Raw genomic sequence first — 27,108 nt, forward strand, 5'->3', positions numbered from 1 at the left:
AACCACGAAAGTTTCTATCACTAAATCACTCGAAATTAAAGGAATTAGTGTGTGGGCACTTTTAAACACTACGACTTAAGAACGAGTCTTGAAGTCGCAGAGATAAACACTAGGTAAAATGAGGACCTAGGTGCCAAAACAATAAAACGTAATTGACTAGAGAGAGAGAGAGAGAGAGGATCGGCCAACAATGTCTAGAGAGAGAGTCTCTCAATCTCTAACTTATGTTGAATGAATGAAATGAGAGGAATGAGGCTCCTATTTATAGGAGAGGTCTCACCTTCAATAAGGTAGTTTCCTCATCTATAGAATATCACATATTCATGAGCCAATTTCCTTTTTCCTTCACAGAGTCACACGGCCAAAGACTTGCCAAGCAAGTCCTTAGATTTGTTTCCTCTTTTATTTGCTTCTCCCTTGACCCTTATGGCCGAAATTCCTATTGCCATGCATAGGAAATTTGTTTCCACTTTTTCTTTTGGCACGTATCTTGATACATTCATGCACAAAATATTCTCTCTTTCTCTTGGGTATTTGGGCACCTATAATGACTCTAGAAAGGCCTTCTAGAAGCTTTTCCATTTGTTCATGACAACATGAAAAAGGCCCATTAAGAATTTTCAATAAAATTCTTATGAAGTGAAATTAATCCACAAGGCCCAATGATCAAGTCATGGCCGAGTGTTATTGAGTCATCAAATGACCTTGTCAAAAAATTTATTGACATTCATTTCATCCTATGTCTCAAAAGACAAAAACACCCTTTTGACAATTTTCGTTCTTGTTTTGACTTAGCTTCCAGTTTAACTATTCCTACTCGATGTGATTCGTGACAGTGACCTCATGGATCCAACTGAACAAAGCTTGAGCTAAATACTTGGACTCAAAAGTTCACAAACCTTTTCCAAGTTTAGCTTAATGTCAACTGACTCCACTAAAGACTTGACACTGAAAATCTCTCGGTTCAAATGAATTTATTTTCTACTCAAGAATTCAACCTAATTGTAATGAGTGGATGCACAGAATATTATCAGTGTTTACCCTTCATGAATATCATCAGCTAGTCGGGATTTACAAAATTACCATTTTACCCTTCTAGCTGTTATTTCCTCAACTCCTTTGTCGCTTGTAAATAAGTTAGAAACAATTTATTGACGAGGAGCTAACAACTCACATTGTTTCATCTAAAGTCTCAAGACTCAATTTGGACACTGGCCAGTTCATTTATTCACACTCCAAGGAACAAAGCATGAGGTGATATATATTGCATTTCAGCAATCTTGTACATGAATTCCATATCTACGAGAACTTCACAAAGTTACTCATGACATTCTCACAACTTAGCACTTCACCAATAGGCCTTCTTCGGAATCACATAGTGAGTCCGAACTCTGACTTTCACAAATGAGAATACTAAGGTGTGAAATGACATGTCTCATTTCAGGATTAAGGTAAGCACAATGCAATTCATACGTAGTGACTTCGAGACATAAGAGGTTAAATGGTTTGTTCTTATCTTGTCTCTAGAAGTGCATTCGTCAATTCAGTACCTTTGGAAGATACCTAGAAGAACTATAGAGTCTCCAACTCTCAATGCCCCATAACCAGACATCATAGATTCTCCTAAGAATCGTACTGAGGTCAATAGTCCTTTGACCCTTAGATTGCGAATATATCGTTTTAAGCAAACTACGAAGAGTTTGTTCATGCAAATCTACATTTGTCTCTTCGTAAGTTGTTAAGTTTGTTTATGGACTAAAGACTAATATTTATCATAAAGCTTCAAACAGACACGGAAGAATGAATGAACGTTTCAACCTTTTATTAATGAATAAGCAATTACAAGCAAGAGTCTTCATGAGACTTTATTACATCAAATGTACAATATAAAGTTTACAACTCTTCTTGTGGGCACCATTGACAACAAACTCCCACTTGACTCAAAGAAGATGTGTGCAGTCCTTCATGCCTAATCCCTCTAGATTTTGGTCGAAGACCTTGTTCGCTAGGGCCTTGGTGAATGGATCTGCCAGAGATCTACTTCACCTCCACGTCTTCGCGCTGCACGATCTCTCGAATCAAATGGTATTTCCTCTCAATATGCTTAGAGCGCTTATGGCTTCGAGGTTCCTTTGAGTTAGCGACAGCCCCACTATTATCACAATAAAGGGTCATGGGCTCGTCGACGTTTGGAACTACTTCCAAATACTTAAAGAATTTTCTAAGCCATACAGCCTCTTTGGATGCTTCATAAGCAGCCACATATTCTGCTTCCATTGTGGAGTCAGCAATGCAAGATTGCTTAATACTCCTCCACACAACAGCTCCACCATTAAGGATGAACACAGATTCCGAAGTTGATTTCCTGGAATCCTTATCCGCTTGAAAATCGGAGTCGGTATATCCCGTCATAGTCAGGTCAGTACCTGAGTATGTAAGCATCAAGTTCCTAGTTCTTCAAAGATACTTGAGAACATGCTTAACAGCAATCCAGTGCTCGGGTCCATACTCGGACATTTTCCTATTTTATATTCGAGAAAGTGTATGAGGGAAGTGTGAACTTCAACTCAATCGAACACTTGAAAGTTTGAGATTACACTTCTTTTTATTTTTCGGCTTGTCTACAAAGAGACCTCTCACTCAAAATTTCAAGAGCATATAGATTTTGAACATATGTGATATAGATATAATTTTGAAAACATTTTGAAAACTTATTTGATTTGGATGACAAAATATTTTCAAGTTTGAAAATGAAAACGGTTTTTCAAAATTCAAACTAGTTTTGTAAAAAAAACAATTTCAATTAAACTTTCAAAAATCAAAACATTTTAATCTTACACATCATGTTTATAATCTTATGAAAAACATTTTTGCTCAAGAAAATTTTCTCATTAGAGTTCTATAACTCATGGCAGTGGGGCTGAAAATCCGGAATTCTAAAAAACTGTACTTTCGGAACACCCGCGCACCGCGGAGTAAAATCGCCATAACTGGCGGCTCAGATGTCCTTTTGATCTGAAACCAGTGGAATTGGACAGAGGACAGACAGAGGTTTAATTTTATTAAAAAATAATTAACTTTCGATTTCTGAGCAGAGAGTTATGCCACTTTTACTGCGGGTTTTGCTCCAGCTCGAAGAAAAAAGAAATAATTAAAGCTTGGTCCTATTTAGGTGCGAAAAAGAATCGAGTCTAACGGAATGTTTTAGGATGTTGTTAAAGCTTTTATTTGTGTTTTATTAGCAAGGTAATAACATGGTATAAAAGAAATAACAACAAGCATAAAACGATTCAAGTAAATAAAAGAAACTTGCAAGACAATATAACTAGTCACAAAATTTACTCGAAATTTTTCAAACCTTTAAAACACGTTTTTCAATATAAAAAATTAAACACTTTTAGAACTGATTCTAATGTGTTTTAATAACATCTCAAACTCATAGAAAAAAACATTATTTTTAATTTAAAGGCAAGAGCAATAAATTAAAAAAAATCTAAGATAACAATTCTAACTTGTCACAAAATTAGTAAACTTTCGAAAACGATTTTCAAGCTCATAATTTTAAATTTAAAAATTGTCTTTTTCAAGTAAAACAGTTTTTACTAACCTAGACAAAGAGCAAGCACATGTAAATAAAAACTAATATAAGCATAATAAATTTACTAACCTCTTTAGAAGCTTGAACGTTGATGAGCCTTCGGAAGGTTGATAACGTTCGTCTCCCTCGCATCACGTCTCTCTTTCTTTCCTCCGCAATTCGAGCAACCACGAACGTTTCTATCACTAAATCACTTGAAATTAAAGGAATTAGTGTGTGGGCACTTTTAAACACTAGGTCAAATGAGGACCTAGGTGCCAAAACAATAAAACGAAATTGACTAGAGAGAGAGAGAGAGAGGATCGGCCAACAATGTCTAGAGAGAGAGTCTCTCAATCTCTAACTTATGTTGAATGAATGAAATGAGAGGAATGAGGCTCCTATTTATAGGAGAGTTCTCACCTTCAATAAGGTAGTTTCCTCTTCTATAGAATATCACATATTCATGAGCCAATTTCCCTTTTCCTTCATAGAATGTTGCAGAAAGTCAGGCCACGCGAAGAGTGCATCGTCTTAGACGAAGCATGCGCCTCCGTGCAGCAAGCCCGGATCTTAGGGATCACGTTACTGCCAAACGCAACAAGCGTGGCGATGACCTAAGAGAGCGACTAAGCGCTCGGCCAAACATCCCCTTAGCAGCCCCAACTAACGGGAACCGCCGCACGGGACAAGGGTCTAATGATAGGCGGCAGGTAACTCCTCCCGAACAGGGAGTTACTCCGACTACCGATCTCGATGTGATCACTATGATCCACAATCTTCGAAATGAAGTACGAGATCTCCGAGAACACGGAATAGGCGGAAGTGCCTATGGGGTCGTCGATGAGAATCCATCGCCTTTCACGGCTCAGATATTGGCCGAGGTATGCACGGGAAATTTCAAACTCCCGAACTTTGCTCCATATGATGGGAAAACGGATCCCGCTTACCATATCCAGCACTATGAAACCTCGATGACGATGCAGGGTGTCGCTCCCGACGCCATGTGCCAGGCTTTTAGTCTTACCCTCGCCAGACCCGGCTTCGAGTGGTTCAAGAACTTAAGGCCGGGAAGCATCCGATCATTCAAAGACCTAAAGGACATGTTCCTAGCACGCTTCGCTACATCTATGGTCCAAAAGAAGACAAAGATGTACCTGTGGTCAATCAGGCAAGAGAATGGCGAGTCTCTTAGACGATACCTCGCCTGATTCACTGAAGAATCAAATAAGGTTGACCGCTTTGACGACAAAGACGCAATCACTGCCATCATTGAAGGCTTGCGCACAAGTGACTTCCTTAAGTCCATCGTCGGCCGTGTCCCTTCTACCATGGCCGAGTTAATGACTCGAGCCAAGACCTTCATGGGAGTCAAAGATTCCCTCGATGGCCGCAAGGGCAATAATCAAAGCCCTCACCGCCGAGACGAGCCTAGTAACGAGCAAGGCAACTCCCGTAAAAGACGAAACAGAGGGGGTCAGACTTCTAATAGCCGACCTCCGATGCCCCAAAAGCCGCGACTTGCGGAAGACTTTAAGGGCTACTCGTCGTTCACGCCATTGAACACGACGCCGGATCAAATCCTAGCTTTGGCACGTGACAAATTCACTCCCCCGGCTCCAATGAGCAAAGATCACGCGACTCGCGATCGATCTAAATATTGCGAGTTCCATCAGGAATACGGCCACTTGACCTCCGAATGCTATAGTCTTAAAAGGTAGGTCGAGGCATTGATCCAACGGGGTGAGTTGAAAGAGTTCGTGTTGCGCATGATCAGCGCTGTGGGCCCCACCACAAATAGACCACAGTCTGGCAAGGGAGGAGGAACAGCCGCTCTGCCGACCGAACCACGGCTACTGCCGATGCCAATCCACAGCTCCACGTTGTAACCACCATATTGGGTGGCCCACAAGATGGAGATTCAGCCCGACAACGAAAAAGATTACTAAGGGCCGTAGCTCAAGAAGATGCTGCTATGCACGTCAACCTCACTTATGAAGAACCTCCATCCGTGCCTCACGAGACGATGTATTTCACCAACGAAGAGGCCAAGAGAGTTGTGCATCCGTACAATGACGCGATAGTGCTCAAAGCCCGAGTGGCTAATAACTTGGTGAAAAGAGTTCTCATCGACAACGGCAGTGCTGCCGACATAGTTTTCAAGTCCACCTTAGAGCGCATGAAGCTCTGGGGGCTACGCCCAACTCCGACCCAAACGCCTCTATTCGGGTTCACTGGGGAGAGAGTCATGACCGAAGGCATCATCGATCTGCCGGTCACCTTCGAAACTCTCGGAGGCGTTGAAGTCGTTCACATGGTCCCATTCCTAGTGGTTGATCAGGAGTCGCCATATAATGTCATCATTGGGCGACCCACGCTGAACCGACTTAGGGCTATTACTTTTACATACCACCTACTGGTGAAGTTCCCTACCAAGGATGGAATCGGCATCATCGCTGTAGGTCAATCCCAAGCCAGAATATGCTACATCCAAGGAATCGATGGAAAAACCGCTGGAAAGACAGTTAACATGATCTTCCCACTGAGAGAGAGCGTCGAGTGGACTAAGGTCCTCCGCGAAGTCCACGAAGACATCTGCATGACACCCAAGTGCAAGGTGCCGACGTCCTCATCCCAAACAGGGGGAGACCCCACAAAGTCTGCCAAGTCATACATGATGAGACATACTACAACAAATAAGCGGACGAGACGCCGATCCGTCGCCTTAGAATGCGGAACGCTTGAGACAGTACTACTAGTAGCCAGAGCTTCCTCCATTTTATTTCATTGCTTTCCAGTATTCAATAAGGCATACGAGCCAATGTTTTAGGATTTCAAATTTTTGCAATATTAATAAAGTTCAAGGTTTATCTTTCAAAATCCACTTTTTCAAATTTTCGGTCATCAAAATACGATTGTAAACCCAAAAACTCGGGGGGCTAGTGACATAGGCAACGGTAAGTACACTCAAAATCCTCAAGAAAGTACACTCCACCCAAAGAAAGTACGCTCCACCAAAACAAAACACCCGAACATAAACGGGAATGAGCCTTTAACTAAGACGCCTCCGCGGCGCGCCATAAGACATCCATGAGATGCAGGCTAGAGACGCCTCCGCGGCGCGCCATAAGACATCCCATAGATGCAGGTTGAAGACGCCTCCGCGGCGCGCCATAAGACATCCCAGAGATGCAGGCTGAAGACGCCTCCGCGGCGCGCCATAAGACATCCCATGAGATGCAGGCTAGAGACGCCTCCGCGGCGTGCCAAAAAACATCCCAGAGATGCAGGCTGAAGACGCCTCCGCGGCGCGCAATAAGACATCCCAGAGATGCAGGCTGAAGACGCCTCTGCGGCGCACCATAAGACATCCCAGAGATGCAGGCTTAAGACGCCTCCGCGGCGCGCCATAAGACATCCCATGAGATGCAGGCTAGAGATGCCTTCGCGGCGCGCCATAAGACATCCCAGAGATGCACGCTGAAGACGCCTCCGCGGCGCGCCATAAGACATCCCATGAGATGAAGGCTAGAGACGCCTCCGCGGCGCGCCATAAGACATCCATGACATGCAGGCTAAAGACGCCTCTGCGGCGCGCATAAGACATCCTAGAGATGCAGGTTGAAGACGCCTCCGTGGCGTGCCATAAGACATCCCAGAGATGCAGGCTGAAGATGCCTCCGCGGCGCGCCATAAGACATCCCATGAGATGCAGGCTAGAGACGCCTCTGCGGCGTGCCATAAGACATCCCAGAGATGCAGGCTGATGATGCCTCCATGGCGCGCCATAAGACATCCCAGAGATGCAGGCTGAAGACGCCCCCGCGGCGCGCCATAAGACATCCCAGAGATGCAGACTCAAGACGCCTTCCTGGCACGCCATAAGACATCCCATGAGATGCAGGCTAGAGACGCCTCCGCGGTGTGCCATAAGACATCCCAGAGATGCAGGCTGAAGACGACTCCGCAACGCGCCATAAGACATCCCAGAGATGCAGGCTGAAGACGCCTCCGCGGCGCGCCATAAGACATCCCAGAGATGCAGGCTCAAGATGCCTCCGCGGCGCGCCATAAGACATCCCAGAGATGCAGGCTCAAGATGCCTCCGCGGTGTGCCATAAGACATCCCAGAGATGCAGGCTGAGGACGCCTCCGCGGCACGCCATAAGACATCCCAGAGATGCAGGCTAAATTCGTCCCTCACGACGCGCTTAAGACGCCTACATGGCGCACCGAAGCCGCCTACATGGCGCACCTAAGCCACCCACATAGCGCACCTAAGCTGCCCACATAGCGCAACCAAGTCATCCCTCGAGACGCACCTAAGAAGCCTACATGGCACATCTAGGCCATCCCTCGCGACGTGCCTAAGACGCCTAAAGGACGCACAGAACCGTCTCTCACGACGCCTTCTGAGTCGGCACAAGGCGTTGCACGTGATGACTAATCGCAATACACTTGAAACCACCACAAGGCGCACCTGAACCGCCATACAAGGCGTAGGTACTGCAACCTTCGCCACCGCCTCTGAGCAAGAACTTCGCTCGGCCTGTGCTAGCAGAGACTTCGCTCGAGCAAGATCCTCCTGGAAGAGTCCCAGGCGACGAATGAGGTCGTGTAGAAACTTCTCGAGCCGAGCCTTACTCCTCGAGTCAAGTCATTGTCCTCGAGTCGAGCATCGCTCCTCGAGTCGAGTCACTCTCCTCGAGTCAAGCCTTGATCCTCGAGTCGAGCCATTCTCCTCGAGTCGAGCTTCGCTCCTTGAGTCGAGTCATTCTCCTCGAGTCGAGCCTCGCTCCTCGAGTCGAGTCATTCTCCTCGGGTCGAGCTTTGCTTCTCGAGTAAAATCACTGTCCACGAATCGAGCCTTGCTCCTCGAGTCAAATCATTCTCCTCGAGCCGAGCTTCGCTCCCCGAGTCGAGTCATTCTCCTCGAGTCAAGCCTTGCTCCTCAAGTCGAGTCATTCTCCTCGAGTCGAGCCTTGCTCCTCGATTCAAGTCATTGTCCTCGAGTCGAGCTTCGCTCCTCGAGTCGAGTCATTCTCCTCGAGTCGAGCCTTGCTCCTCGAGTTGAGTCACGCTCCTCGAGTCGAGCCTTGCTCCTCGAGCCGGGTCATTCTCCTCGAGTCGAGCCTCGCTCCTCGAGTCGAGTCATTCTCCTTGATTCGAGCGTTGCTCCTCAAGTGGAGTCATTCTGCTCGAGTCGAGCTTTGCTCCTCGAGTCGAGTAATTCTCCTCGAGTCGAGCCTCGCTCCTCGGGTCGAGTCATTCTCCTCGAGTCCAGCCTTGCTCCTCGAGTCGAGTCATCCTCCTCGAGTCGAGCCTTGCTCCTCGAGTCGAGTCACCCTCCTCAAGTCGAGCCTTGCTCCTCGAGTCGAGTCATTTTCCTCGAGTCGAGCTTTGCTCCTCGAGTCGAGTCATTCTCCTCGAGTCGAGCCTTGCTCCTCGAGTCGGGTCATTCTCCTCGAGTCGAGCCTTGCTGCTCGAGTGGAGTCACTCTCCTCGAGTCGAGCCTTGCTCCTCGAGTCGAGTCATTCTCCTCGAGTCGAGCCTTGCTCCTCGAGTCGAGTCATTCTCCACGAGTCGAGCCTCGCTCCTCGGGTCGAGTCATTCTCCTCGAGTCAAGCCTTGCTGCTCGAGTCGAGTCATCCTCCTTGAGTCGAGCCTTGCTCCTCGAGTCGAGTCAACCTCCTCGAGTCGAGCCTTGCTCCTCAAGTCGAGTCACTCTCCTCGAGTCATTCTCCCCGAGTCGAGCCTTGCTCCACGAGTCGAGTCATTTTCCTCGAGTCGAGCCTCACTCCTCAAGTCGAGTCAGTCTTCTCAAGTCGAGCCTTGCTCCTCAAGTCGAGCCATTGTCCTCGAGTCGAGTCCCGCTCCTCGAGCAAGCACCTGTAACGATTTAAAGAACAAGCTAGCCAAAGCAAGACTATCGTAAAATAAAACAAACAGACAAACAGAGGAAAACTTGCCCTCTAAGCGTTAAAAACGCCATGACAGGAGAAGTCTACATCACTACTCGTTACGATGTCCCTTCGCGTCTTTAACAGAGACTCGCACTCACGCCTGGGGAATAAGGGCCGATCTTCCGAATGTAGACGGAGAAGTGTCACCAAAGTTGGAATGGCGGATGCCCCGTGAGACCGACTTATGCTCGATGCGTGATCAAACTTTGAGAATTGATCCCCGAGCAGTTGAAGCCCTCCGGTGCGGCAGAGCCTTCCACCAGGTGCCACTCCGTCTTCTCGAAGCATAAGCCTGCACCATTAACCTCCATCTTCGAGACCTCAGAATAAGAACGCCTTTGCGAAACGCAAAAGTGCAGTCGCCTTCCAAGCTGGCCAAGATGGACGCCATGATCTTCCCCTAACAGGTCACGATTCCATGATCGTCGCCTTGCTAGTCATCATCGAGCCTCGCGAACTTCCCTTGAAAATATCATCAAACAAAACGCCGTCGAAGAAAGACTTGGGCGGGACTTCGCCAAAAGATCGACAAGCCGATGCGTCTGCACAAATGCATGCCCTACCTGGGCGCGCATGCCCCCATTGCTCTAGGGCTAGAGCGATGGATGCGATCGCGTCCTCCTCGCCCACGTTGAGGTACGCCTCCTATTCGCTTGGATCCTCCTCCACGTGTTGAACACACAATCGTGTTGAGAGAGACGCAAAAGCGAAAGAGAGAACATGCAATTATGAAAATTATCCTTTATAATCACAAAGGCTTCACGACGGCGAAGTCCGGGGAAATAAATTTTCCTCAAACACCCGGCGGAAACATCTAAAAGTTCACCGCCCGGGGCCTCCCGAGCGCTGAACTTGGGGGGCTAATGTTGTCAGTCGTTTTCGGAAAACCCAGAATGCTGAGAAGACACGCCGCTCAAAGGGCCGATGGTCAGGCCGGAGGTCCTGAAGAGTGGCAAGCCTTCCGTCATGAGTCGACTGGAAAGTCCTCGTGCCAAACTCTCGGCCCCTCAAGTCGAGCCTCGCTCCTTGAGTTGAGTCATTCTCCTCGAGTCAAGCCTCGAGTCGTTCTCCTCGAGTCAAGCCTCGAGTCGTTCTCCTCGAGTCGAGCTTCGCTCCTCGAGTCGAGCCTTGAGTCATTCTCCTCGAGTCGAGCCTCGAGTCGTTCTCCTCGAGTCGTTCTCCTCGAGTCGAGCCTAGAGTCGTCCTCCCCAAGTCGAGCCTCGAGTCGTTCTCCTCGAGTCGAGCTTCGCTCCCCGAGTCGAGCCTCGAGTCGTTCTCCTCGAGTCGAGCCTCGAGTCGTTATCCTCGAGTCGAGCCTCTAGTCACTCTCGTCGAGCCTTGCTCATCGAATCGAGTCACTCTCATCAAGTAGAGACCTTCATATTTTGTGTGACAAGCGTGGTATCCGAAAACCCCTAAGGCCCACAAGATTCCGACGAGACGGGCCATGCACCACGCACGCAGCACGCCGTGCCGGCCAGCCACGCACAGCAAGCCGCGCGCCGCGCCGGGCAGGCCGTGCGCCGCACCAGACAGACCGCGCGCCATGCCAAGACAAGCCCGCGCCGCGCGCCCCATGCACCGCGCATCCCGTGCCGCGCCCAATGACTCGCGCGCCGCGCGTTATGCGCCGCGCGCGCCGTTCACCCCCACTTGAAGGGAGAACGCCCCCTAGTCCCACATGGATGATAAAGGACCCTCTTAATGCCCCTAAACACCTATAAATACCCCCTCTCATTGAGGGGAAAGCCATCCCATTCATTCTCAAGGAACTTGAGACTTCTCTCTGCTTCTCTGGATTTCTCATTCTCGGAAATTCTGAAGCGCTTTCCGGGGACTCCCGAGTGCCGCCTCTCTTGATCGAATGATTAATCTTGAGCCCACGAGTGCTCTAACGGTTTTCGACTGAAAATCGCCTACGCGTCTAGCGCCCTAGACACGTCCACCATTTCCGACTAGAAATCGCCTACGCGTCCGGAATCTCCACCACAACAAGGAACTCTTGACTTAGAGTCTTCCACGTCTCCAAAAGAGAGAAAACACACATTCTCTCTCGCACTCGCGATCTCCGAAGTTCTGGGACGTTGCCGAGGACTCCTCCGCGCACCGTCTCCTTCGTCGAGTACGCTTCTCCACCAAGGCTCCGCACCTCAATGCGTGTTACATACACCCTGAACTACGTTCTGACCTGATCCCACACACGGGTACGTAGCCAGCCTACACCACAAAGGCACGGTCACTCCCCCTCCTCACCCCTTCTCTCCTCGGAGAGGTGGGTTGATCGGAGAAAGCCTAGCTCGAGACTTTCGAGTTCACAATTTTGGCCCGGGTGCGATCACTTGGTCCAGCCTTGAATCGAACCGCCCGAGGTATTCAATCGTTGTTCATTTTCATGCAACAACACCCACAAGAAGAGTAGTAGTCATTACTTATGTACATTTGATGTAATAAAGTCTCACGAAGACTCTTGCTCGTAACTGCTGAATAATTAATAAAAGTTGAAGCGTTCATTCATTCTCCCTTAACTGTTTGAAGCTTTATGATAAACCTTAGTCTTTAGTCCTTAAACAAACCTAACAACAAATGAAGAGTCAAATTTAGGTTTGAATGAACAAACTCTTCATGGTTTGCTTAAAACTGCATATTCACAATCTAAGGATCAAAGGGCTATTCATCTCAGTATGATTGTTAGGAGAATCTATGACGTCTTGTTATGAGACATAGAAAGTTGGAGACTCTATAGTTCTTCCTAGGTATCTTCTGAAGATACTGAATTGACCACTGCACTTCTAGAGACATTTAAAAACAAATCATTTAACCTCTTCTGTCTCGGAGTCACCATGTATGAATTGCATCATGCTTACCTCGATCCTGAAATGAGACATGTCATTTCATATCTTAGGTACTCTCATTTGAGAAAGTCAGAGTTCTAGATTCACGATGTGATATAGAAAAGAGCTATTGGTGTAGTACTAAGTTATGAAGATGTCATGAACAACTTTGTGAAGATCTTATAGATATGGAATTCATGTACAAGATTGCCGAAATCCAAGGTATATCACCTCATGCTTTGTTTCTTGGAATGTGAACAAATGAACATGCTAGTATTCAAATTGAGTCATGACTCATTTGGATGAACAATGTGACTTGTTCGCTCCTCGTCAATACATTGTTTCTAACTTATTCACAAGCGACAAAGGAGTTGAGGAAATAACAACTAGAAGGGTAAAATTGTAATTTTATAAATCCCGACTAACTGATGATATTCATGAAGGGTTAACATAGATAATATTCAATGGATCCACTCATCACAATTAAGTTGAATTCTTGAGTAGAAAATAAATTCATTTGAACCGAGAGATTCTCAGTGTCAACTCTTTAGTGGAGTCAGTTGACATTAAGCTAAACTTGGAAAAGGTTTGTGAACTTTTGAGTCCAAGTATGTTAGGTCAACCTTTAATCATTTGGATCCATGAGGTCACTGTCACAAGTCATTGTTGTCAATGGTGCCCACAAGAAGAGTAGTAGTCTTTACTTATGTACATTTGATGTAATAAAGTCTCACAAAGACTCTTGCTTGTAACTGCTGAATCATTAATAAAAGTTGAAACATTAATTCTTTCTTCCTTTTCTGTTTGAATCTTTATGTTAATCAATAGTCTTTTGTCCTTAAACAAACCTAACAACATATGAAGAGACAAATGTAGATTTGCATGAACAAACTCTTCATGGTTTCCTAAAACAATATATTCGCAATCTAAGTATCAAAGGACTATTGATCTCAGTACAATTGTTAGGAGAATCTATGATGTCTAGTTATGGGGCATAGAGAGTTGGAGACTCTATAGTTCTTCTAGTTATCTTTTGAAGGTACTAAATTGACCACTGCACTTCTAGAGACAGAATAAGAACAAACCATTTAACCTCTTATGTCTCAAAATCACTACGTATGAATTGTATCATGCTTACCTCAATCCTGAAATGAGACATGTCATCTCATAACTTACGTATTCTCATTTGAGATAGTTAAAGTTCGGATTCACTATGTGATTCTGAACAGAACCTATTGGTGAAGTACAAAGTTATGAAGATGTCATGAGTAACTTTGTGAAGATCTCATAGATATGGAATTCATGTACACGATATGCAATGTATATCACCTCATGCTTTGTTCCTTGGAATGTGAATAAATGAACTTACCAGTATCCAAATTGAGTCATGAGTCTTTTGGATGAATCAATGCGACTTGTTAGCAATTCATACGTAGCGACTTCGAGACATAAGAGGTTAAATGGTTTGTTCTTATTGTGTCTCTAGAAGTGCATTGAACAATTCAGTACCTTCAGAACATACCTAGAAGAACTATAGAGTCTCCGGCTCTCAATGTCCCATAACCAGATATCATAGATTCTCCCAACAATTGTATTGAGATCAATAGTCCTTTCATCCTTAGATTGTGAATATATTCTTTTAAGCAAACTATGAAGAATTTGTTCACGCAAATCTACATTTGTCTCTTCATGTGTTGTTAGGTTTGTTTAAGGACTAAAGACTACGAATTATCATAAAGCTTCAAACAGACAAGGAAGAATGAATGAACGTTTCAACTTTTATTAATGATTCCACAGTTACAAGCAAGAGTATTCGTAAGACTATATTACATCAAATATACGTAAGTAGACATTACTACTCTTCTTATGGGCACCATTGACAACACAAATTTCCTCTATGAGGAAAGTAGATTGGCGGCAAACACGAGGCAAGAGAGAAGCAAAGCAAAAGAGGAAACAAATCCATGGCCTTCTAGAAGGCAATATGGCCGTGTGACATAAGGGAGAAAGAAGCAATATTTGCTCATGAATATGAGATATTCCATAGAGAGGAAACTACCTTTATGAAGGTAATCCTTCTCCTATTAATAGAGCCCTCATTCTCATTGTTTCTCATCCCACACAATTTAGAGATTGAGAGCTTCTCTCCCTAGACCTTGTGGCCGCCCCCCTCTCTCTCTCTCTCTCTTCGCTTTTCGTTTTTGTTTTGGCACCTAGGTCCACATTTGACCTAGTGTTTTAAAAGTACCCACACAGTTATTCCTCCTTACCTCGAGTGATTTATGTGATAGAATCTTTCGTGGTTACTCGAGTTCCTGAAAAACGAAGAAAGACGAGCTGCGTAGGGAGACGAGCGATTCAACCTCCACAAGCCTCTCAACAATCAAGCTTCATAAAGGTTAGTAAATGTGTAATCGCTTTTACATAGTTTTAATAATAACATGTGCTTGCTCTTTGTCTAGGTTAGTAAAATCGTTTGACTTGTTTAAAAGAAATTTTTTATTTTCCGCCGCTTGCTCGAAGCGTTAAATCCCTTAACCCTAGATCGATTCTAACAGTTATTTCAAGTAGGATTAGTTAAACTAGAAGCTAAAACAAGAACTAGACAAGTGTTACGAAAATTGTCTTAAGGGTAATTTTGTCTTTTTAGGACATGGGATGGTATGAATGTCAATATATAAGTTTTTTGACATTGTCATATGATGAGAAAATATGATTCACTCGGCCATAATGAACGATTTGAGCCATGAGGATTAATTTCATTTCATGGAATTTTACATGAAAATTCTTAATGGGCTTTTCTTATGTTGTCATGAACAAACTAAGAAACATCTAGAAGCTCCTTCTAGAAGCCCTTGACCATCCAACCTAAGGAGAGAATAAGAGGTTATTTTGTGCATTGATGTATAAAGATACTTGCCAAAAGAAAAAGAGGAAACAAATTTCCTCTAGACGGAAACCTTCCACATTGCCAAGAGAGAGAAGAAATCAAATGAGTAAACAAATCCAAGCCCTTGATCTTTTGGAGACGATGAAAACAAGGCCTCCTCTTAGGATGGTTTTTTCAAAGTTGATCTTTTGGACTAAGTGGTTGGTTGCATACTTAGACTCAATCCCTAGTAATCCTCCCTTGAGGCTCTGCGAAAAGATGTGAATGATCAAACCAATTTAAAATGTGGCTAGTTAAAATTGGTGTATTGACATCTTGGCTAAGCATTAATGATGTGTCATTTACTTATAAAAGGAGATTTTTTGCGGCCTGTTGTCGCACGAAAATGAACAACGATTAATTACCTCGGGCGGTTCGATCCAAGGCCGGACCAAGTGATGTCACCCGGGCCAAAAATGTGAACTCGTAGACCGAGTTCCACACTCCAAACCCTGAGGTGTGTTTTGGAGGGTGTGACCGTGCCGAAGGTTGGCTGCCTACGTACCCTTTAGTCTGGATCAGGTAATAACGTAGTTCAATTTGAATGTTGGGGGCTATCTTGGGCTCGGAGGCTTGAGAATCCAAGGCTTTAGAGTAGGACCCGGCTCGTAGCTGCTAGTGAAGACTTTAGACGGGTCGCCTGCCTCGTAGCTCGTAGTTCTAGCTCAAGCACCAAGAAGCGAGGGAATAGTGTATGCACTGCAGAGACTCGGGTCGCATAAGAGGAGCCTGCGCTTGGAATGTCACAAGTGCATAAGAGGAGTGCGCGCTCTTGGAATGTCACAAGTGCACAAGAGAGGAGAGAGTTCTCGAGAGAGAGAGAGAGAGTTGTGTTGGATTGATTTTGGGATGAATGAGTGTGAATTTGGATGCCTTTCCCTCCCCCAAGGGGGGGAGGGGTATTTATAGTGTTGGAGGAGGCCTTGGGCCGGCCCCCTCAAGGCCCACCGGATGGCCGGGAGTGGGGCGCGCAAGACACAACGCCCGAATGGGCGCAGGGTGCGCAGGGCGTGCTGTCTGGACGGGCGCGGGGCGCGGGGTGCCCGGCTGAGGCAGCAGGAGCTCTCGGCCAGGGCAGCAGGGGCACCCGGCCAAGGCGGCAGGAGCGCTCGACCGGGGCAGCAGGAAAACCCGGCCGAGGCAGCAGGAGCGCTCGGCCGGGGCAAAAGGGACGCCCAGCCGAGGCAGCATGGGTGCTCGGCCATGGTGCCAGGAGGGTCCCTCTCCCCCTTTCTTCACACTGGCAGCCTTTTGGAGACCGGAAAATTCCTTTGAGTTTGAAATTTCCCTTGGGCAGCCGATTTTTTACGCTTTTAAATGGGGAGTGAACTTTTTTTCCCACGTTGATGATCCCAAGGTTGACTCTTCCTGCCCTCTCCAAGATTTTTTTTTTGGGGGGGGGCGGCCAAGGGGTCCCTTTGAGGAACTTGACGGGATTCCCATCATTGTCGAGGAAGACTCTCGCGCGACAGATAAATGGCTCGTGGAGTTGGAGACTGACGCCGCGGTGGTTGCCGAGCTGGCGGGGCCCGGGAGCAGCCTACCTACCAGGTGCGGCCCCGAAGGGGAGGACGAAGGGTCCAAAGACTCGTGTTCATCACGACTGGTGATCAATCTGGTTTCCCGTGAGGCGTCCTTTGACGCCCCCTCGCTTAAGCAGCGAGGTGAAGCGATGGTGAGTGCATGGCTTCTCCGGGCATCTAACTTAGATGCATCGGGTGCCGAGCTTGCGATAGTGCCGTCCGAATCTTTCTTGGACGAGATTTACTCCGACGACCCCCTAGGGTCGGGCTTAGAAGGCCTTGGAGAGGACTTGAAGGCTCCTCCCGCGAGGGGAAAGGAGAAGCGTAGCGGAAAGGTGTTGGAGACGGCCTGGACGGCCTTTGAGTCCCCGGAGTCTTCGGGTTATACCTACGCCAAGTCTCTGGAAAGGACTCACTTGTACGGAGTAGGCGACTCTGTTGCCCCCGTCGGCTTAGAAAGAAAGGGGGTCGATACTGTTGCAATTGATCTAGGGTTTAAGAAAAAGTTTAACGCTTCGTTAAGCGGCGGAATTTTAAAAATTTTATTTTTCAAGTAAAACAGTTTTTACTAACCTAGACAAAGTGCAAGCACATGTAAATAAAACTAATATGAGCATAATAAATTTACTAACGTCTTTAGAAGCTTGAACGTTGATGAGCCTTCGAAAGGTTGAAAACGTTCTTCTCCTCGCAGCACGTCTCTCTTTCTTTCCTCAGTAACTCGAGCAACCACGAAAGTTTCTATCACTAAATCACTCGAAATAAAAGGAATTAGTGTGTGGGCACTTTTAAACACTAGGACTTAAGAACGAGTCTTGAAGTCGCAGAGCTAAACTCTAGGTCAAATGAGGACCTAGGTTCCAAAACAATAAAACGAAATTGACTAGAGAGAGAGAGGAGAGGGGCGGCCACAAGGTATAGAGAGAGAGGCTCTCAATCTCTAACTTATGTGGAATGAATAAAATGAAGGGAATGAGGCCTCTATTTATAGGGGAGGTTTTACCTTCGATAAGGTAGTTTCCTCTTTCATTTAATATAACATATTTATGAGCAAATATTGCTCTCCTTCCCTTAGAGTCACTCGGCCAAATAGGCTTCTAGAAGCCCTTGGATATGTTTCGTCTTTTGTTCCCTTCATGCCTTGGCCGAATTCCCTTAAGCATCCTCATGCAAATTTGTTTCCTCTTTTTCTTTTACCAAGTATCTTGATTCATTTATGCACAAAATATTCTCTCTTTCTTTGGGTATGTTGGGCGCCCATATTGTCTCTAGAAGGAGCTTCTAGAAGCTTCTTCATTTGTTCATGACAACATGGAAAAGGCCCATTAAGAATTTTCAATAAAATTCTTATGAAATGAAATTAATCCACAAGGCCCAATGATCAAGTCATGGCCGAGTGTTATTGAGTCATCAAATGACCTTGTCAAAAAAATTTATTGACATTCATTCCATCCTATGTCTCAAAAGACAAAAATACCCTTTTGACAATTTTCGTTCTTGTTTTGACTTAGCTTCCAGTTTAACTATTCCTGCTCGATATGATTCGTGACAGTGACCTCATGGATCCAAATGAACAAAGCTTGAGCTAAACACTTGGACTCAAAAGTTCACAAAACTTTTTCCAAGTCTAGCTTAATGTCAACTGACTCCACTAAAGAGTTGACACTGAAAATCTCTCGGTTCAAATGAATTTATTTTGCTACTCAAGAATTCAACCTAATTGTAATGAGTGGATCCACAGAATATTATCAATGTTTACCCTTCATGAATATCATCAGCTAATCGGTATTTACAAAATTATCATTTTACCCTTCTAGGTGTTATTTCCTCAACTCCTTTGTCGCTTGTGAATAAGTTAGAAACAATGTATTGACGAGGAGCTAACAAGTCACATTGTTTCATCCAAAAGAGTCAGGACTCAATTTGGACACTGGCCAGTTCATTTATTCACACTCCAAGGAACAAAGCATGAGGTGATATACATTGCATTTCAGCAATCTTGTACATGAATTCCGTATCTATGAGAACTTCACAAAGTTACTCATGACATTCTCACAACTTAGTACTTCACCAATAGGCCCTGTTCGGAATCACATAGTGAGTCCGAACTCTGACTTTCTCAAATGAGAATACGTAAGCTTCGAAATGACATGTCTCATTTCAGGATTACGCTAACCACGATGCAATTCATACGTAGTGACTTTGAGACATAATAGGTTAAATGGTTTGTTCTTATCTTGTCTCTAGAAGTGCACTGATCAATTCAGTACCTTCGGAAGATACCTAGAAACATTATAGAGTCTCCAACTCTCAATGCCTCATAACTAGACATCATAGATTCCTCCAACAATCATACCGAGGTCAATAGTCCTTTGACCCTTAGATTGTGAATATATCGTTTTAAGCAAACTACGAAGAGTTTGTTCATGAAAATCTACATTTGTCTCTTCGGAAGTTGTTTAGTTTGTTTATGGAATAAAGACTAATGTTTTATCATAAAGCTTCAAACAGACATGGAAGAATGAATGAACGTTTCAACTTTTTATTAATGAATAAGCAATTACAAGCAAGAGTCTTCATGAGACTTTATTACATCAAATGTACAATATAAAGACTACAACTCTTCTTGTGGGCACCATTAACAACAGATACTGCAAGCACGCTCACTACCTGAGTCTTCAGCGCGCTTCGGGAGACATATGACATTCCTCCCTCGGTCGGTCTGCTTAGGCTTTCCCCCAAAGACAGGCCCTCTCGCCCGAGGGACGGGTTTGCGGCCGTGACGATCCGGAGCCTTATCTGTGGGTTGCGTCTCCCGTTCCCGATGATCGCCCAACAGATTTTGACCCGACTAGGGGTCCATGCATGTCAGATGAGCCCGGCGTTCTATCGCCTGTTGGCTACATGCTTCATGGACTGGCACTTTCAGACGCAAAGTGCCATGACCGTGGACGACTTCCGTAATCTGGTTACCGTCTTCCCGACGCCGGGGCAGCCGGGCTTCCACATGGCCCGTGCTCGGGGCAACGTGAGGTTTGTCGACGATAGCGACCCACCTAGCTGCAGGTCGTGGGTGTGGGTCTCGACAGACGCTTTTGGTTAAGCGCCTCTTCGCTTCGGTCGCCTGGCAGACTTCTCAGCAGATGAGGGGGCAGTGGAGTTCTCTTTTGTGAGAGAGATATGGGGGATGTCGGAAGCCCGCAAGGCAGGCGAGCGGTTCCGTTCTCCCGAGCTGATGACGCTTATTGGGTGGTTCCCGCCCTTTGCTCCGAGTCCCAAGGCTCAGCCAACCATTCCTGCTTCTCGAGGTAACTTTGTGATCTAAAAATCTCTTTGTTGACAGAAATCTGACCTTTGCTGTTTTGTCTTGTGTAGCTGGAAAGAGGCGAGCTCGGAGATTGGTTTCTGCTTCTTGGAACCCCGAGCGGATAGCAGAGATTCGCTTTAGGGTTTCTGACCGCAAGGCGAGGGAAGAGCGCGTCGAGACTGCCGGCCCGGTTGAACCAGAGCCCCGTGCCTCTTTGAAGAGGGCTTCGACCTCGGTGCCTCCCGACGAGCGCTCTGAACCCAAGAGGGTGAACTCGGCGGTGGAGCTGGAGGCGATAGAGTCTCGAGGCGACTGCTTTCGACATCTTGAGGAGTCCCCACTGTCTTGGTGGAAGGGCGTGGTGTCGAAGAGCGACATCGCCTTCTTTCAGGCGGGGATTACCGACGCTCAAAAGGTCAGTATTCTTATTCATTCTCTTGTAAGCATAGGTTTTGTTTTAACTCCTGCTTTTTGTCGTCGCAGGCGTATGCGAGGGCCGTGCGGCGCCTGGGGGCCGCCCAAGAAGAGCTTGCTCAGACGAGGGCTAGGCTGGCTCAGGTCGAGCGAGGTTCGCACCAGGGGGCGGAAACCGAGACACCTCGAGACCAGCTTTGCAAGGCAAAGGTGGAACTCCAGATCGCCCGAGATCAGCGTGATGGAGCCCAGATGTCGGTGGCCAAGATGGCGGGGGAGCAGACTGAAGAACGGTGAGCTTGCGAGGTGGCGTCCCGATCGGCGGAGGTTTTTCGCACCAAGGTTGTCGACCTCTGGAGACAGCTAGATGCTCGGTCCGACGCGTTGGAGACATCTCACCGTCAACTCACTTTGAGCGAAGCGGCGTGTGTCCGGGCGGAGCGCGAGCATGACTCTCTGGCGGAGGAGAACACTCGCCTCTCTTCCTAGCTTGCTAAAGTGGAGCGAAGAGCATCTGACTTACAAGATGACTATGACATAGGGACCGAGGAGGCCCATCGAGCTGGAGCGGTGGAGTGTCGGGAGGCGACCGCGACCGAGAGCGAGGCCCGGGGGGTCACCTTTGACTTCTTCGACACCTTGTTTCCCCTACTAGACGAGGGTGTTGTGTGAGCCATGTGGCTTCTTTTTTATTTATTTTCTATAGTGCGCATGTTTAGCGCTTCGCTTTTCCCCTTTTTCAGGATTTTATTTATTTTCCGCACGTTTTTGGCACGTGTTTATCGGATTTAGAGAAGTGGCTCCCTTTTTCTTTATGAGATATTTTGTCACTTTCAAGTTGAATGCTATCTCCTGTTTGAGCAGTTTTGCCCGTATATGCCTTCTTTGTGAGCTAATGTGGCCCGAAGGACTTGTGTCCTTACCGATATTTTTGGCTGGTTTTACGTCCCTAGTTGGGATTCGGCCTCTGCTCATTTAGCGTTACGACTTGTCGTCGTTTAGCATTTGAGGCGGGGAAGTGTTTGTCCCTAGTCAGGCATTCGTCCAGCGTTCGTTGCTAGGGACAACTCGCTGCGATTGACCGACCCGTATTGGACGGTGGTATCGGTATTTCGGGTTAGGCCGACGGTTTAGTGTGCCTAATGTGGCTGTGGCCAACTACTTTGCTTCGTGCCACTTGGCGACCGAAGAAGTCGCACCGGGTATTGTTCCCCGGGGGCTCTACATTCGTGGTATGGAGCGACCGAACGTATACGTTATGTTGGGTTAGGCCGGCGTTTTGTCGTTCGTGCTATGGAGCGACCGAGCGTATATGTTGTGCCGGGTTAGGCCGGCGTCTTTTGCGTTCATGCTATGGAGCGACCGAACGTATATGTTGCGCCAGGTTAGGCCGGCATCTTTTGCGTTCGTGCTATGGAGCGATCGAACGTATATGTTGCGCCGGGTTAGGCCGGCGTCTTTGAGTTCGTACTATTGAGCGACCGAACATATATGTTGCGCCAGGTTAGGCCGGCGTCTTTGAGTTCGTGCCATGGAGCGACCGAACATATATGTTGCGCCGGGTTAGGCCGGCGTCTTTGAGTTCGTGCTATGGAGCGACCGAACATATATGTTGCGCCGGGTTAGGCCGACGTCTTTGAGTTCGTGCTATTGAGCGACCGAACATATATGTTGCGCCAGGTTAGGCCGGCGTCTTTGAGTTCGTGCTATGGAGCGACCGAACGTATATGTTGCGGCGGGTTAGGCCGACGTCTTTGAGTTCGTGCTATGGAGCGACCGAACATATATTTTGCGCCGGGTTAGGCCGGCGTCTTTACTCAAACCCCGTGTGTTTCGTGTTGTTGAGCGACCAAACATATATGACTCAAATTTGGCCGTTTCAGGGTTTGAGGTAGCGCCTTTACGCGACTTACATGCGTGTGGGTGACGTCTTTCACTTGCGCCTTTACGCGTCTTACGGCACGCCGGGAAGGCCGACGGTTTACCCGAACCCGTATGCACGAAGGGTCGTCGGGGTCCGAGCTTCTTAAGTCTGTATCCCCGTGGGGGACTTAAGCCTGGATGAAAGTGTTCGTACTATTGAGCGACCGAACATATATGTTGCACCGGGCTGAGCCGGCGTCTTTGAGCTCGTGCTATTGAGCAGCCGAGCATATATGTCGCGCCGGGTTAGGCCGGCATCTTTTCTCAAACCCGTATGCTTGATGGGCCGTCGAGGTTCGAGCTTCTTAAGCCTCTGTATCCCATGAGTAGGGGGCTTGAGGGTTTTTTTTTTGGGCCGTGAATTCTTGAGTGTACGCCGCAGGACCCACTAGCCCCCTAAGTTTTTAGTTTACAGGTCGTGCCATGATGACTAAAAACTTTAATAAAGCGGATTTTTTGAAGAGAGAAAAAACCTCGAACTTTATTAATTTTATTTTGCTAACAGATAGTATCCTCAAACATTGGCATATGGGACTTATTGAATAAGGGGAATCAAAGAAGTAAAATGGGGGAGCTTAGTCACTGGTGGTACTGCCTCAAGTGTTCGGAGTTCCATGGGTGCCGGATCGCAGTTCCGTCCGTGTGTTCGATGTAATAGGTTCCGTCATGTATGACTTGTCGAACTCTATATGGTCCTTCCCAGTTTGGGCCCAGGACCCCGGTGTTGTCAATGGTGTCCACAAGAAGTGTTGTAGTCTTTATTTTGTACATTTGATGTAATAAAGTCTCACGAAGACTCTTGCTTGTAATTACTTATTCAATAATAAAAAGTTGAAACGTTCATTCAATCTTCCTTGTCTGAAGCTTTATGATAAAACCTTAGTCTTTTAGTTCATAAACAAACCTAACAACACATGAAGAGACAAATGTAGATTTGCATGAACAAACTCTTCATGGTTTTCTTAAAACAATATATTCGCAATCTAAGGGTCGAAGGACTATTGACCTCAGTATGATTGTTAGAAGAATCTATGATGTCTGGTTATGAGGCATTGAGAGTTGGAGACTCTATAGTTATTCTAGGTATCTTCCGAAGGTACTAAATTGACCAGTGCACTTCTAGAGACAAGATAAGAACAAACCATTTAACCCCTTATGTCTCGAAGTCACTACGTATGAATTGCATCGTGCTTACCTTAATCCTGAAATGAGACATGCCATTTCACACCTTACGTATTATCATTTCAGAAAGTCGGAGTTCGGACTCACTATGTGATTCCGAACAAGGCCTATTGGTGAAATACTAAGTTGTGAGAATGTCATGAGTAACTTTGTGAAGTTCTCATAGATATGGAATTCATGTACAAGATTGCTGAAATGCAATGTATATCACCTCATGCTTTGTTCCATGGAATGTGAATAAATGAATTGACCAGTGTCCAAATTGAGTCTTCACTCTTATGGATGAAACAATGTGACTTGTTAGATCCTCATCAATACATTGTTTCTAACTTATTCACAAGCGACAAAGGAGTTGAGGAAATAACAGCTTGAAGGGTAAAATGGTAATTTCGTAAATCTCCGAAGCCTCGCTCACTGTCTTGAAGGGCAACCTCGTGATAACGAGAGCCAGCCCCAAGACCTGGTGAACGACCCCGAGGCCGCGCTCCGAGAGGACACGGCCCGGCGGCTCGCGGAGCTTCTAGACCGTCCCGGCGTCGACGGCTCGCTCATCGCCAATCTCCTCTGCTACGACGTCAAGGATACGTCCGCCTGAGATGACTCCGACCCCGACTATGTGGGGGAGTCAAGGACCAATGAGGCAACACCAAGCCTCGCCCCGTCGCGGTCCGAGACGGCGAGCGGCGACTTGGTCGGACCGCCGCGGCAGCAGGCACGCTCATCTTCCCGGGGACTCGCCCCTTCGGTTCCAAGAGGCGGCCGGACACGGCCCCTCGCCGAGGATAGAGCGACTCTGGTGGACGATGGGGCCGATAGCCGAAGCGCCTGCCGGACGGTCCGACCAAGGGCGACCTCGCCCCGCCACGCGCCGAGTGCGCACAGAAACTCCCGACGGGAGGATCTCCGCCAAAGGCTCAATTCTCGGAGGGACGCTCTCCCCGCCGTGACCCTCGGCCGACCTCAGGCCAACGCCGAAGACCAAGCGTCCAACAAGCACCAACAGGAGACTCACGCGATCCCGGCGGCCAGCCCAACTAACGGGCTTGACATGGGCACGATGATTCAGAGCCTCCAAAACCAAATCATCGAGATGAGGGAATCAGGGAGGCAAAGGCCTTATGGAGGGATCGAGGAGTCATACTTTCCCTTCGCCGCTCAAATCCTCGCGCAGCCTTGCGTGGAGAACTTCAAACTACCGTCCATCCCTCCCCACGACGGATGGACGGACCCAAATTTCCACATCCAACACTACGAGACGTGGATGACGATGCAAGGACAGACGGACGTCACCCTCTATCAAGCCTTCAGCCTAACCCTTACGGGGTCGGGCTTTGAGTGGTTCCGAAGTCTGAGACCGGGAAGTATCTCGTCCTTCCGGGCCTTGCGGGAGGCTTTCCTTGCGCGATTCGCCACTCTTGTGGCACAGAAGAAATCAAAGACCCATCTTTTCTCCATCCGACAGGGGAGAGACGAGACGTTGAGACAATAACTCGCTCGCTTCACCGAGGAATCTCACAAGGTCGAAGGGTTCGACGACAAGGACGCCAACACAGCAAACACCGAGGGAGTGCGCACGAGCGACTTCCTCAAGTCTATTGTCGGAAAAGTCCCGCGGGACATGGCGGAGCTAATGTCTAGGGCCCGCACGTATATGGGAATCGAGGACTATCTCGATGGCCGAGACGGCCAGAAGTCAGGGGGACAGAGTAGTCGCCGCCGCGACGACCAGGATGGAGATCGTCCCGACTCTCGAAAGAGGAGGAACAAGGGAGGCCAGGCCCCTAACGGTCGCTCCCTCCCCGGGCCGAGACCACCGCATGTCGATAGCTTCCGAAAGTTCTCGACATTCACCCCCCTGAATACCCCGCAAGAGCGGATCCTGGCTCTGCACCGTGACAAACTAGGAAGTCCGACTCCTCTCACGAAGGATCCAGCAAAGAGGGATCGAAGCAAGTTCTGTGAATACCAGCAGGATCACGGGCATCTGACGTCCGAATGTTACCAACACAAGCGTCAGATCGAGGCCCTGATTCAAGATGGGAAGTTGAAAGAATATGTCCTGAGAACGATCGGGACGGCCGCGACACACGGAGAGCGCCCGCGGCAAGAAAGGAAGGGTCCGGCGACGGTGACCATCACGGACCAAGTAGCAATTGAGGAACCGGAGAGCTCACAACTGCATGTCGTGGGCTCAATCATGGGTGGCCCCGAGTTTGGAGACTTGGCCTCACAGAGGAAGAAGTACGTGCCTGAAGTTTCCCAAGGGAAAATAGCGCATTACATTAACCATACGTACGAGGCTCCTCCTCCGACCCCATTCGAGTCCATGTTCTTCACTGGCCAAGAAGCGGCGTGAGTCCTCCACCCACACAATGATGCGATAGTCGTCTCAACCCCGGTTGCCAACAACCTCGTCCGGAGAATCCTAATTGACAATGGAAGCTTCGCCGATATAATCTTCAAGTCGGCGTTGGACAGGATGAAGCTATCCATGATGAGACCGACCCCGATCTCGACTCCACTCTTCGGCTTCTCCTGTTGTCAATGGTGCCCACAAGAAGAGTAGTTGTGTCTATTTATGTACATTTGATGTCATATAGTCTTACGAAGACTCTTGCTTGTAATTGCTTATTCATTAATAAAGTTGAAACGTTCATTCATTCTTTCTTTGTTTGAAGCTTTATGATAAAACCTTAGTCTTTTAGTCCATAAACAAACTTAACAACTTACAAAGAGACAAATGTAAATTTGCATGAACAAACTCTTCGTAGTTTGCTTAAAACGATATATTCGCAATCTAAGGGTCGAAGGACTATTGACCTCAGTATGACTGTTAGAAGTATCTATGATGTCTGGTTATGAGGCATTGAGAGTTGGAGACTCTATAGTTATTCTAGGTATCTTCCGAAGGTACTAAATTGACCAGTGCACTTCTAGAGACAAGATAAGAACAAACCATTTAACCCCTTATGTCTCGAAGTCACTACGTATGAATTGCATCGTGCTTACCTTAATCCTGAAATGAGACATGCCATTTCACACCTTACGTATTATCATTTCAGAAAGTCGGAGTTCGGACTCACTATGTGATTCCGAACAAGGCCTATTGGTGAAATACTAAGTTGTGAGAATGTCATGAGTAACTTTGTGAAGTTCTCATAGATATGGAATTCATGTACAAGATTGCTGAAATGCAATGTATATCACCTCATGCTTTGTTCCATGGAATGTGAATAAATGAATTGACCAGTGTCCAAATTGAGTCTTCACTCTTATGGATGAAACAATGTGACTTGTTAGCTCCTCATCAATACATTGTTTCTAACTTATTCACAAGCGACAAAGGAGTTGAGGAAATAACAGCTAGAAGGGTAAAATGGTAATTTCGTAAATCTCCGAAGCCTCGCTCACTGTCTTGAAGGGCAACCTCGTGATAACAAGAGCCAGCCCCAAGACCCG

This window comes from Urtica dioica, chromosome 4, assembly GCF_054948205.1.
Source record: "Urtica dioica subsp. dioica isolate 48M chromosome 4, U.dioica_male_clone48M_v1_H2, whole genome shotgun sequence".
NCBI lineage: Eukaryota > Viridiplantae > Streptophyta > Magnoliopsida > Rosales > Urticaceae > Urtica > Urtica dioica.